The sequence below is a fragment of the Thalassophryne amazonica genome, chromosome 6, assembly GCF_902500255.1.
Source record: "Thalassophryne amazonica chromosome 6, fThaAma1.1, whole genome shotgun sequence".
Taxonomy (NCBI): Eukaryota; Metazoa; Chordata; class Actinopteri; order Batrachoidiformes; family Batrachoididae; genus Thalassophryne; species Thalassophryne amazonica.
The window spans coordinates 114,058,797-114,073,285 of record NC_047108.1 but is presented as its reverse complement, the minus strand read 5'-3'; positions in this window follow the sequence as shown (position 1 = coordinate 114,073,285).

The window sequence follows — 14,489 nt, the reverse complement described above, 5'->3', positions numbered from 1 at the left end:
TAAAAACCTATTTATTTTCTCTGCTATTTCCTAAAAGAGCAATTACATCTCTATTTTTTTACTATCTGTTTTTTTTTACTTTAGTTTGTCTTTTATTGTCTGTTGCAATTTTATTGTTATTTTTAACTTATTTATTTATGATTGGGGGTAACTTGGTGCCCATTTTTCTGTTATGTACAGCACTTTGGTTGACCGCTGTCATTTTAAACATGCTTTAGAAATAAAGATTAAGTTGAATTGATTTGATTTATTGATTGGTTTCATTCCTTCTTTTTTATGTAGATAATAAAACTCCTTAACAATAAATATTAGACACTTAACACTCGATTACATTGTTTGATTCATATATTTGCATGTTAATAAAGATTAATTATTACTCATAGATGCTTTATGATGCACAGTAAAGTTTGCTGCGTAAAATATACTCTGCCGGGATAACATTTGGACGCAGTCTAAATAGAGTAAAATACACTCTATTATTGAATGAAATCAGCTCTATCGTCTTGTCAAATCCAGTGTTTCTACTCCAATAAGAGTTGATTTTACACTGTGCTAGAGCTGATTTAGGACTGTGATAGAGTTTATTTAACTCTGTTTGGACTGGGACCAAATATTATGCTAGCAGAGTAAATTTTACTCTGCAAAATTTACTGTGTGGAGACTTCATGTTCATAATGTGTACAATATTGTGACACAAATACATAGGTGCTAATTAGGGTGAAGATTTGTATATATATATATATATATATATATATATATATATATAATGTTATAGCCAAATGGCCTCTGTGTGCATGTGTGTGTGTATGGCTTTGATAACAGAGAAACTGGGGAGAGCTGATATTTGCAGTTCAGTATGCTTGTTTTTTGGGTCAAGGATGAACACTGCAAAAACAGAGTTGATAAGACTAACATTTTTTTGTAGAAATTAGCAATATTAGCTAACAACAGTAAACAATGGACATTGTGCTACAATGCACCATGGGAGTTCAGGGTTTTAAATGATGTTATTGTGCTTCATGTTATTTTAACAATGTTGTTAGTGTTAGTGATTTGTTGTGTTTTTGTAGTTCAAGTGTCATGTTGCCATTACCATGAGTGAGAAGTGTAGTGCATTTGATGTCTTCCACCACGTCTCTGTTTGTGAGTGTGTAAACGTAAAAGCGTGCATGCGTGCGTGCATGAAATTTTGATCGGGCACATACTGATGAAAGCTGACATTTGCTGTTTGGTATGTTTATGTATTTTGGGTCAAGGAAAAAGGAAACATTGACAGGACTAATTTCTGTGTGGTAGAGTGGCCAGACGCCACTCTTTAGTAAAAGGCACATGGCAGCCCACCTGGAGTTTGACAAAAGGCACCTGAAGGACTCTCAGATGAGGAGAAACAAAAAAAATTATCTGGTCTGATGAGACAAAGACTGAACTCTTTGGCGTGAATGCCAGGCGTCATGTTTGGAGGAAACCAGGCACCATCCCTACAGTGAAGCATGGTGGTGGCAACATTATGCTGTGGGGATATTTTTCAGCAGTAGGAACTGGGAGACTAGTCAGGATTGAGGGAAGATGAATGCAGCAATATACAGAGACATCCTGGATGAAAACCTGCTCCAGAGCGCTCTTGAGCCCAGATTGGGGTGATGGTTCATCTTTCAGCAGGACAATGACCCTAAGCACACAGCCAAGATATCAAAGGAGTGGCTTCAGGACAACTCTGTGAATGTCCTTGAGTGACCCAGTCAGAGCCCAGACCTGAATCTGATTGAACATCTCTGGAGAGATCTGAAAATGTCTGCGCACCGACGCTCCCCATCCAACCTGATGGAGCTTGAGAGGTGCTGCAAAGAGGAATGGACATTACCCAAAGATACAGTAGTGTTCAGAATAATAGTAGTGCTATGTGACCAAAAAGATTAATCCAGGTTTTGAATATATTTCTTATTGTTACATGGGAAACAATGTACCAGTAGATTCAGTAGATTCTCACAAATCCAACAAGACCAAGCATTCATGATATGCACACTCTTAAGGCTATGAAATTGAGCTATTAGTAAAAAAAAAAGTAGAAAAGGGGGTGTTCACAGTAATAGTAGTGTGGCATTCAGTCAGTGAGTTTGTCAATTTTGTGGCACAAACAGGTGTGAATCAGGTGTCCCCTATTTAAGGATGAAGCCAGCACCTGTTGAACATGCTTTTCTCTCTGAAAGCCTGAGGAAAATGGGACGTTCAAGACATTGTTCAGAAGAACAGCGCAGTTTGATTAAAAAGTTGATTGGAGAGGGGAAAACTTATACGCAGGTGCAAAAAATTATAGGCTGTTCATCTACAATGATCTCCAATGCTTTAAAAAAAAACAGAGACACGTGGAAGAAAACGGAAAACAACCATCAAAATGGATAGAAGAACAACCAGAATGGCAAAGGCTCACCCATTGATCAGCTCCAGGATGATCAAAGACAGTCTGGAGTTACCTGTAAGTGCTGTGACAGTTAGAAGACGCCTGTGTGAAGTTGCAAGAATCCCCCACAAAGTCCCTCTGTTAAATAAAAGACACATGCAGAAGAGGTTACAATTTGCCAAAGAACACATCAACTGGCCTAAAGAGAAATGGAGGAATATTTTCTGGACTGATGACAGTAAAATTGTTCTTTTTGGGTCCAAGGGCCACAGACAGTTTGTGAGACAACCCCCAAACTCTGAATTCAAGCCACAGTTCACAGTGAAGACGGTGAAGCATGGTGGTGCAAGCATCATGATATGGGCATGTTTCTCCTACTATGGTGTTGGGCCTATATATCGCATACCAGGTATCATGGATCAGTTTGGATATGTCAAAATACTGGAAGAGGTCATGTTGCCTTATGCTGAAGAGGACATGCCCTTGAAATGGGTGTTTCAACAAGACAATGACCCCAAGCACAGTAATAAACGAGCAAAATCTTGGTTCCAAACCAACAAAATTAATGCCTCGCAGATGTGAAGAAATCGTGAAAAACTGTGGTTATACAACTAAATACTAGTTTAGTGATTCACAGGATTGCTAAAAAAGCAGTTTCAACATAATAGTTTTGAGTTTGTAGCGTCAACAGTAGATGCTACTATTATTGTGAACACCCCCTTTTGTACTTTTTTTTACTAATAGCCCAATTTCATAGCCTTAAGAGTGTGCATATCATGAATGCTTGGTCTTGTTGGATTTGTGAGAATCTACTGAATCTACTGGTACCTTGTTTCCCATGTAACAATAAGAAATATACTCAAAACCTGGATTAATCTTTTTAGTCACATAGCACTACTATTATTCTGAACACTACTGTAGGTGGGGTCTGGAATTGCCCAGACAAAGTCAAATGTGCCCAAGGTCAATTATTGTGGTCAAAGTCAATGAGGTCAAAGGTCAAAATATAGGTGTTTTTCCCCCACTCTGATTTTCAGTAACTTGGCACAGATATGGAGGTGGGTTCACGTAGCACTACTATTATTCTGAACACTACCGTAGGTGCTCCAAGTTGTGGCATCATATTCAAGAAGACTTAAGACTGTAATTGCTGCCAAAGATGCATCAACAAAGTATTGAGCAAAGGCTGTGAATACCAACCCAGTCTCACGGCCAAAGGCTCATCTTGTCACCAGACAAGGCAGGCAGCTGCTTGGGGCCCCCGATCCACTAGGTGGCAAAAGAGAGTCGAGATTTGCGAGTCGCGAGTCGAAAGTAGACACTTGCGTTTTGAAAAGTCATTCACTTGCATGTCTGTGTGTCTGCAAATTGTCTCTGCACCTGCAAATAATCAAACTATCAAAACAAGATAATGACAGCTATAAGAAAATGAAGAGGAACTATCCTTCTGGGAGTGAGAAAAGAAAGAAGAAAAAAGAGGAAGAGGAGAGAAAAAAGCAAGATAGTGGTAAGTCACTCGAAATATAAGAAATGATATAGAATGGTGCTAGTCAAGTTTAATTTGCGTTGGCATGGCCATACTTTTCTATGTTGATTTTAATGACTGTACTACAGTACTACAGTTGCTTGGTTTAACTTGACAGCAAAGTTAGTTCGGCTCCCCCCCACACACCGCACCGTGTGCCATGAGTGGTCAGCCTCGCGCAGCAGATAAACTACCACTATCGTTATCAGGCTGGAAGAACGCAGGCAGTAGCTAAAAATTGAAGAAGACACTTGAATACTTTCAGACCAGAAAACTTAATTCATGCATTGTTTTTAAATTTGGCATGTTATTGGTTTACAGCACACACACACACACACACACACACACACACTAGTTGTTTGGAAAGGGCTAAACTCTCAGCTGGAGATGAAAGCTGTTATCAGCCAAGCTATGACAGGCCACTAGTCTGGCTTTTTTTGTTGTTGTTTTAGCTGCAACTGCATTTTAAGTTGTGCATCTCGGCATAAGCCAAGTATTTTTCAGCAACCAACCAGTGCTGATTTCACATATCCTTTGTTGAAACTAAACCATTCCACTGGTTTTAGGCTACAATAAACAAAGAACTGTGTTTTTGAAGAATTGTTAAAATAATGTGGAAATATTAAATCAATGTAATAGATATGTGACTATTATAGCCTATTTATCATCCATTATTTCTCTTTTATATACATTTATTTAGGATCATTGCTGAAGTTTTTTACACCAGTGGTGCCTAGTAAAGAGAGCCAATGCGATGATGTTTCATCTTTGCCAGCTGATGACTGTGAGTATAACTTGTACAGTACATTTACATTTAATGTCAAGGTCTAATGCCAAGTTTCTGTTTTTTTCTTCTTTTTATAATTATTGAATTATTATTGAATTATTATTATTGAATTATTGAAATGGTGAAAAATTCATGTGTTTGCAACTTCACTGTGTTATGTGCAGACGCAGGTTGAGGAGCGGACCAACATCTGACTGAACCCAGCGCTAAATAACCAGAAAGCGGTTCCACAAACAAAACGATTTTATTTCCCCCTCTAGTGCAATAATTAGTGTACAACATAAATATTTAGTTTGTCTGGTGGAGTGAAGGACGGCACGCTCTCCAGCGCCCAAAAGGATCGAAGCCTCGGCGCTTCTGGACTCAGATTCACCGTCAAACACTCCCCAGGTGGACACGACAAACTGACTCTGTGAAGGATGGAAAAGGTGAGGTAAGTCAACAGAGCTACAGCAAATATCTTTCAGAGGCACACACTATCAGCAACACATTCAGGTCTGAATTTAAGCTTTATGTAAATGAGCAGCTTCTCACAACAGGTGGAGGATCATCAGTCCGTACGCCACGGCAGTGAGAAGCGAGCTACACAATTCTCATCAATGTTCAAATATACTGCGTAACAAAATGCCAAATTACTATTAACGATCATTCAGACAATAATCACCTCTGATGTGTGCTGACAGCATGTGTCCCTCACCCGTCCTCCTTCACAGGCACGATGTGTCAAACCCTGGCGCGGTCCTCAGCGTCTCACAAACGAACGTCACAAGGTCGAGTTCCCGGCAATTCTGCTTGAACCACTCATGGCTTAAATGCAGAATGCCATCTCATTATCTGCTTCAGCTGAAAGTCTTTAAGTTTACACGTGAGCATCATCCACAGGTGCTGCGAGTCAGTAGGCCTGCACGTAAACATCCTCCACAGGTGCAGCTAATAATGTTGATGAGGGTGAAGGACTCTTCTGCCAGCACCTTCTCCACAGACAAAAACCAGTTTGCATACCACCTGGAGAGCAAAGAAAAGAAAACAACACAAAAACATCCAGCCAAACCCCCCAACACACAACACACTGTTTGTAACTTGTGAAAAAACTATACTATTTACAATTTGTTGCTGATTTATTAAAATAACGATAAACCAAATTTGGTGAATTTCTGTTGTGGGGGGGGGGGGGGTGCAGTGAATTTCTGCTTGGGGCCCCAACAGACCCTAGAATCACCTCTGCTCATGGCAGTTCACAGGACTGGGTAATGAAAAGTACATTAATCTATGGGTTTGTGATGGGGTTACAAATATGGTGCACTTTTTGTAATGGGGCACTAATTCATTTCGTGATGGGGGCACAAAATGTGGGGTGAAAGGGGGGGCTGGGGTGGTCATGGTTAACTTTGGGGAGGGTACACACTTATGCGAGTTAGGAGATTATAAATAGCAAAAAAAAAAAAAGTTATGAAAAGCGGGCACTTTTTGTGGCAGAGGCATGAAAAAAGTGAGGCCGGACCGTGAATACTTATGTACATGTGATTTCTTAGTTTTCTATTTTTTATATATACTCAACAAAAATATAAACGCAACACTTTTGGTTTTGCTCCCATTTTGTATGAGATGAACTCAAAGATCTAAAACTTTTTCCACATACACAATATCACCATTTCCCTCAAATATTGTTCACAAACCAGTCTAAATCTGTGATAGTGAGCACTTCTCCTTTGCTGAGATAATCCATCCCACCTCACAGGTGTGCCATATCAAGATGCTGATTAGACACCATGATTAGTGCACAGGTGTGCCTTAGACTGCCCACAATAAAAGGCCACTCTGAAAGGTGCAGTTTTATCACACAGCACAATGCCACAGATGTGGCAAGATTTGAGGGAGCGTGCAATTGGCATGCTGACAGCAGGAATGTCAACCAGAGCTGTTGCTCGTGTATTGAATGTTCATTTCTCTACCATAAGCCGTCTCCAAAGGCGTTTCAGAGAATTTGGCAGTACATCCAACCAGGCTCACAACCGCAGACCACGTGTAACCACACCAGCCCAGGACCTCCACATCCAGCATGTTCACCTCCAAGATCGTCTGAGACCAGCCACTCGGACAGCTGCTGAAACAATCGGTTTGCATAACCAAAGAATTTCTGCACAAACTGTCAGAAACCGTCTCAGGGAAGCTCATCTGCATGCTCGTCGTCCTCATCGGGGTCTTGACCTGACTCCAGTTCGTCGTCGTAACCGATCACATTCGCTGGCGTTTGGCACGATGGAGAGGTGTTCTCTTCATGGATGAATCCCGGTTCACACTGTCCAGGGCAGATGGCAGACAGCGTGTGTGGCGTCGTGTGGGTGAGCGGTTTTCTGATGTCATTGTTGTGGATCAAGTGGCCCATGGTGGCGGTGGGGTTATGGTACGGGCAGGCGTCTGTTATGGACGAAGAACACAGGTGCATTTTATTGATGGCATTTTGAATGCACAGAGATACTGTGACGAGATCCTGAGGCCCATTGTTGTGCCATACATCCAAGAACATCACCTCATGTTGCAGCAGGATAATGCACGGCCCCATGTTGCAAGGATCTGTACACAATTCTTGGAAGCTGAAAATGTCCCAGTTCTTGCATGGCTGGCATACTCACCGGACATGTCACCCATTGAGCATGTTTAGGATGCTCTGGACTGGCGTATACGACAGTGTGTACCAGTTCCTGCAAATATCCAGCAACTTCGCACAGCCATTGAAGAGGAGTGGACCAACATTCCACAGGCCACAATTGACAACCTGATCAACTCTATGCGAAGGAAATGTGTTGCACTGCATGAGGCAAATGGTGGTCACACTGACTGGTATCCAAATGGATCTAAAATGAAGAAGATGATTCTTGATCCTGATTACAGCATCAAGGCAAGACAGACGAACAACAAAAGCATAAACTCCTTGATGAAGTTATACGATCAGTGATCAGGATCAAAGATGATTGATGATGACAAAAAAGAGGTCAGCAATCTGGATTGAAAGTCAGGATCAAAAACCGGCAATCAAAGATGAGTTATCAGTAACAAAGGCTGGATTCACAAGTCAGCCATGAGGTTCTGAGAAAGTTACATAAGTCATCACCCTGTCATCAAGAAAGAAAGAAAAACATCATCAGAGACGTGACCAGAGGACCTGGATCCTGGTGGGAGGACCCACTCTGTCCGTGCCCTGGTAGTATGATTGCTCATCTTTAATCGTTGTTTTTGTCTGACTTTCTTCCTGCCATCAAATAAAATCACTCAAGTCATTGTTCGGTGTGGCTGTAAGCGGTGACGTCACTACCATAAAGCAGGCAGTGCTGTGATTGGACGGCTGACTCGGGGCGTTTTCCCTCAGTGGGGTCGGTGACGACAATTCCACGGGATAAATTGTTGTTTTGTTTGCAAAGAGGGCGGACCGTGAAAGTGGGAAGGAATCTGTAAATAGTTCCACTTGTCGCGGCATATGGCGCTTTGGCGCGCACGAGAGGTGCGCACGGAAGCGCAGCGCGCCGGCGCCAACTAATTGAGAATTTCATCCCAATTTCATTGAAATGCGTCGCACGCGCCGTCATGCAAAATGTCAGCTGCGCGTTCGCGCGAGCGCGCGCTGCAGAATAACGTCACCGAATGATTTGCATTTCAAAATATGTGTTAATTACTGCGAAGAGTTTAAATCTAGAGTGGAGGGAGCTGCAGAATGCGTGTGTTCCACGAAATATGGAGCGAGGAGAATCGTGGGAACGCCCACGCGGCTTTTCACGGGTGCTTTGCGATTTTCCACTTTGGTCAGATAAAGAAGGCAAAGGCCTGGGAAACAAGTGGGACACCAACTGCTTCTCAGCCAAAAACAGAAACAACATAAATCTGCTGAATTTAACTTGGATGTTTGTTCACAATGAATCTGATGTTTGAAGATGAAGCAGCAAAATGATCAAACCGCAAACTGACTGTTCACAGGATCACTGTCAGCCTGCTGCTTTTCTTTTCCTTATCAGCAGATATTTAATTTGGTCTTCTTGTAAACTGAACAATAAAAATAATCCCGCACTTCATCCTGCCAGTGCACAATAAAAGCATTTTTAAGAAAATGTAATTTTCAAAGACATCTCGAAGTCCAGCGAAATTAAAAAGAAGAAAATACAACAACACAAATAAGTAATTTATTCAGAAACCACGTCAATGATGTAGTTCCTGTAGGTATAACCTTAGTTCTCTGAGTGTTTCACTAAACGTAGCCAGCTGCCACCAGCTGGAATTTTTCACATCTCCTGAAATTCCTGAAAGTTGTTCCACGTGCTCTTGGATCCTGGATCTCGAAACGGATCTCATGCTATTGCAGAGAATGACGTCATGCTAAGTGGTTATGTGTTTTCTCATTATCTCATATCTTAAAATAAGCTGCTTTGTGTTCATTTTATTTTAAAAATGTTGTGTTTTCATGGTTTTTGCTGCTTTGTTTGTGTGTTTCCCAAAATCCTGTTGTGCTTTTAGTCCTTGGATTAAAACAGTGAAATCATTTATACACATTTTGTCCGTTTTGGGAAGTTTGGGCTCATTGTGCTGCACACATCACAATTAATAAAATTAGATTAAAAGAGCTACACTTAAAAACACTTAAATAGATTGAAAAAGAGAAAGAAAACAAGAATATTGCACAACTATCAACACTGGACAGACACAGAGCCACATATTGCACTTATCACCACAATTCACAATCACATTTGATGAGTTTTCTGTTTTAGTAATGTCTTATGATTTGTTCACCATATATCTAATGTTATGTGTTTTTGTCTCTTTTAAAATGATTAATCTTTTCTTTGTTTGTGGAGTCATTCCACATGGTTAATATTACTAGCGAAGTGACGCGCAACGGCACAAAGCTCGCTCATGATACAGGGAGTCCCAAAGAGGAAGTGCCAAATTTTGAGTCCACAGTGAAACAGGAAATGTCAAACACTTCCTGGATCAACACTTCCTGGATTGATAGACAAGATCTTGTGGAATGTCATGGGAACTCAGCAGCAAGTTCACACTAAAACAGGAAGTGCCACATTTTGAGTCCACAGTGAAACAGGAAATGTCATATGTCAAACACTTCCTGGAATGACAGACGAGATCTCATGGAATTTTGTGGGAATACAGTGGCAAGTTCACAATGAAACAGGAAGTGCCAAATTTTGAGTCCACAATGGAACAGGAAATGTCAAATGTTGAACTCTTCCTGGCATGGGTGTAGCTGGGTTGCACTGGACTTCCCTGAAATCTTATTGGACACCACAGGTGCCACCTGGACAATTGGCATGTCAGGGCACCACACCTCTGGTTGAAAAGAGCCATTTTGAAATTGGTGACACATATTGACTGCTAGGTCCCAGTTGGTGCTGTGTTCCACAAAAAGTTCTAATTGTCCTTAGTAGAAGAAGAAAAATGTTTGAGCCAGTTTTGAATTTGAACACATCATCTGAACCACAGACTCGGTTATATTGGTGAGTAAATGGCTGTTTTCTAATGTCTAGAATTATCTTTGTTATACTCATACTGATAGCAAATCTCTATATAACTTGGTATATATTTAATTAAAAATATAAAATACAGCTTCCTGATGGAGTGGTGTAGGTTTTTCTTAAAAAGAAGACCTGAAAGTTCAGCTAATTTGGCCATATTGTGCAGCCCTACTGTGAAGTAGCTGAAAAGTTAGAATCTGAATTTACAACATAAAAAATGCTTAAAGTGGCAGGAGGTTAAGAGGAGTGTAGTTGGGGAGCCTGGGGGTCGACGCACCCCAGAAGCTGAAGATTTTTAGCCATGCCAATGCTCTCCAGAAGCATTTACTGGAAAACAGTCTGAAGGACCTAAATGACATGGTGAGATGCTGAAGAGCTTCGCTCGTTCATGTCTGTGACATATACAGATTAAAGCCTATAGCTCCGGTGTTTTGCACATCCAGGACACCCTCTAGTCTCGATAACATTTCTTATACTTTTTTATTGCAGAAGAACCGCAGATTTAAGAAGTGCGCGGGAGAGATTGCGCAGCGTGCAGAAACGTTGACTGAACTGTACAACAAAGTGTGATATGTAGAAAAGCAGAAACGTTGTTCTCTGTGTCTCATTTTGACAACAATTTGTTCTTTTAACCTCAAACGCGTCGTTGCTGCATATGTGGCCGGTGGCTGTTGTTTTACGCACGGATAAAAAGAGTGAGCCTCTCTCTATTCTCATTCTAATGGGCCTCTAGTGGCTCAGAGTAAATGGCAGATGTTTTGCAACTGAAGGCGCATCAGTGCCCATTGAGCGCAGTGTTTAACAAAGGCCTTGCGCTTTTGTTCGCCACTTGTGTCTTTCACTTCAGAGCGCGACAAAAGCTTCATCCTCCACCGAGTTATAAAGTTTACTTTCCAGTCAGTTCATTTGGGCCCTTGAGAAAACCTTAAAGCATGTTAATGTGCGCCTTTCGTCTATTCAGGCGCTAACCCCGGCACACACAGCCGAAGCGCAGCCTTTGTGCGCCCAAAGTAAAGTAGAAGTCTTTAAATAACCCGACGAGCACTCAATAGAAATTCATGATGACGTTTGTGTTTGATGTTGGCTCGGAGCCTCGGCGGCGCGTGGCCTCTCACTCAATCCTGCGCATATTTCATATTTTTGGGGCGCACCTGTCCGTGGACCTGATCCCTGCTGTGCGTGCGGACTTGGTGTTTCATGCACAAGAAGCGCTTCGGTCACACCAGCGAGGCTTCACGTCCGCGTCAATGGGAAGGCGGTGCACCGATTTGCTCCGCTCACGCCAAATTATGCGCCTGTGTTGGCGCATTTCAACAACGTTCTTCCCTGCAGTGCGGAAAAACCACACACACACAATTCACGAAATAAAAGTGCACAAATAATCATTTTAAACATAGCTGCAACTGTTTATTTTGCGATAAATTAATGACTGAATAAATGTAAATTTGCAATACACACCAGATTATTTACTTTTTAAAATGTTATTTTATTTTATTTGCAGTTAGTTAAAAATGTAGTTGCAGTTTGATGATTATAGCCAATCAAAACGTGAGAGGCTAAAATATTTTTTTTGGGAAAAAAAATTCTGTTGATTTTTTTTTATCGACTATTTTTGAGGTCCTATTTCCAAACTAAAGTTTACAGAAACTGTTAGTCAAAAATATTTCTGGATTCGTATCAAAATCCACATTTCCAATAAAGCAAAATAAGTTAAATACATATTTTTTGACCAGATATTCCAAAAAGGTTGACATTCGGTCCGAATAGTTTTTGTTGTTGTTTGTTTTTAAATATCCTCCTAATAAACACCCTGGAGGTCGGTGCCAACACTGATAATTATGTTCCAGAAATTCAGCAAAAGATTTAATGTCAAATATGTACACATTTATTGGAATGCATTTATAAATCTATTAACCTTACAGGAGATATTATTACTGTTGTTATGGAATAATCTGTGTGATAGATTAAAGCGTTTCTTATTGAATGGTGCATTGGTTTGCAAATGCCTCCCTGCAGGTAGAAACAGTTTATTGCAGTAATCACATAATTGCTTTGCTAATTGCTGCTAACAAGCGCCCCAATAGCCCAATTATTACCGCAGCGTTGTCAGCTCTCATCCATGACAAAGGTGCGCTCGGGTTAATCAGTGACCTGAGGCTGAAAAGTCAAAGTGCGCCCATCAGCTCCTCTTTTAACACACACTTTATTTAACTTGTGTTTCATGGCGCTGCCGTTATTGTCTCCAAATGGGACGCAAGCTTCTTGTTGCGCTTTTCTCGCTGATACGAAGACCGTTATCGCACAAGCAAGGGGAAATGCTGAAAAGGCGCACACTCAATGAAATTACAGCGAATAATCAGCGGTGAAATCTGCCCGAATAAAGGACAAGATGAGGAAATCACCGGCGCTAATGCGGCGTCCACGCAGGACAAAGACACCGTGGAGATCACTGACAGCGTGCAGTCTGGATTTCATACCCATTAAACGCACCACATTGCACAGTGCCACGCCAGTTGTCGGTACATTTAATGCAATTAGTGCGTTCGGCTGCAGGTTAAAAGCTGCGACACGCGACTGTCTTCATTAGTGTCAAACAATAAAGCGTAAAATGCGTCATTTTCTGCAAGAGACTTGAATTAATTAGTCGTGATTTTTGTATCAAGTCTGTCTGGAACCTGTGCATGAATGAAAACAGATTTTCGAGGTGACGGGATCTGATGCAAATAAAGAATCGATGACTGGAAACTGCTTCTGTGTGTTCGAGCTGATAAATGCTCCTCATGTAGCTCATTATCATCAGCGGCTCAAAAGGAGGCTGAATTTGAAAATGAACATTGCGCCACTTTGCTGCTATGGTGCGCCGTGCGCCAGTGCAACTCGCATCTAACATTGTGAGCCTGCAGATTTTTTGTGATTATATTATATTCGTCTTCGTAATCACAAAACACTAAATCCACAGACCTTTGGACGTTGGTCTGATCATAGAAACGCGGCCTCTTATATTTGGAGGCTGCCCACCAGGTTTTCCCATATGAACGCTTTTACGCACTGATTCGGTTCATTTTCAGTTGGCCTTACGATGTCAGCGCATTGTTTCAGATGTGACTTTCCCAAGCCTCTGTCTCTTTCAGGGGAAAGTGTGAAAAATTGGGAGGCGAAGGGACCGAGGACAGGGGGCGGCGCGCGATTCTCCTCGGTGCCTCCGTGCGCATCTATGAAGACAAAACCTGCTGGCGCGCAGAAGTCAAAGAATGCAAACGTGTATCAGCTTTAGCCAAGCCACAGAACACTTTTATTGCGTGCACATGTGGGCTTTGACGTGCACGAATGAAAGCGGTGCTGCGCGTTTTGCCTGAACACCCCCTCTCTTTCTGTCTGTTCTTCTTGCACCTCCTGCAGTGACAGTTTCCCCACACGTGGCCCCCAGAAAATCGAAATGCTGTGGAAAACACGCAGGAAATTATCACGGTGCTGCCTTCAACGTGGTGGCGTGAAACTCAGCTATAAAAGAGTCAATGTAAGAATCTCCACGCAGCCATCATGTATCCGCAGCGAATTTTACGCCTCTCTTAATTTGATACCTCACGTTGTTCTTATACGCACGCATTACGCAGCGCCCAGTGGCTCTGCAGAAAACTGCTTCATGTCGAGCTTTATGACGTGCTTTATTAGTATGACGAATAAGATAGGAGTTTAATTAGGCTGCATTTAGTCTTTTGTTTGTCTAATCCTTTTGTTTGTCTAAGCCTGTATTTTTCACGCAATCTGTTCACATTATAGAATTTATGCATCCACCAGCAAATATTGTAATATACTTTAGTCACCTTTCTTTAATGTAAATATTTTTTCCTTTCTTTACTACTATTGCAACAAGTGATTTTCCCCGCTGTGGGATCAATAATATTTCTTATCTTAAAAACATATGTCTTAAAATAATCGAAGAGAAATGCTGGATGTTTAGATTTCGACTTCATGTTGCAAAAAAGTGCTAAAAATGTAGAAATGAAATATTATTGTGATTCTAAAATCATATTTTTAAATACTGGCTCAATTTTCTCTGCGTGTCTGGTCTTCGGTTGCCTATTTGGTTGTCACATGATGCCAGTGTTGCTCCTTTGAGGGCCCGAGACGCGCGGGAGTGTCACTCATTGAGATGTAAAGTAGGTGTGTATAAAAATCCTCTCGGGGTCGCATCTCCTTCACTTGTAGCCCGGAGACGGAAAGAGATCAACTCCAAGGAGCAGAAACGGTCTGGTTTAAAGG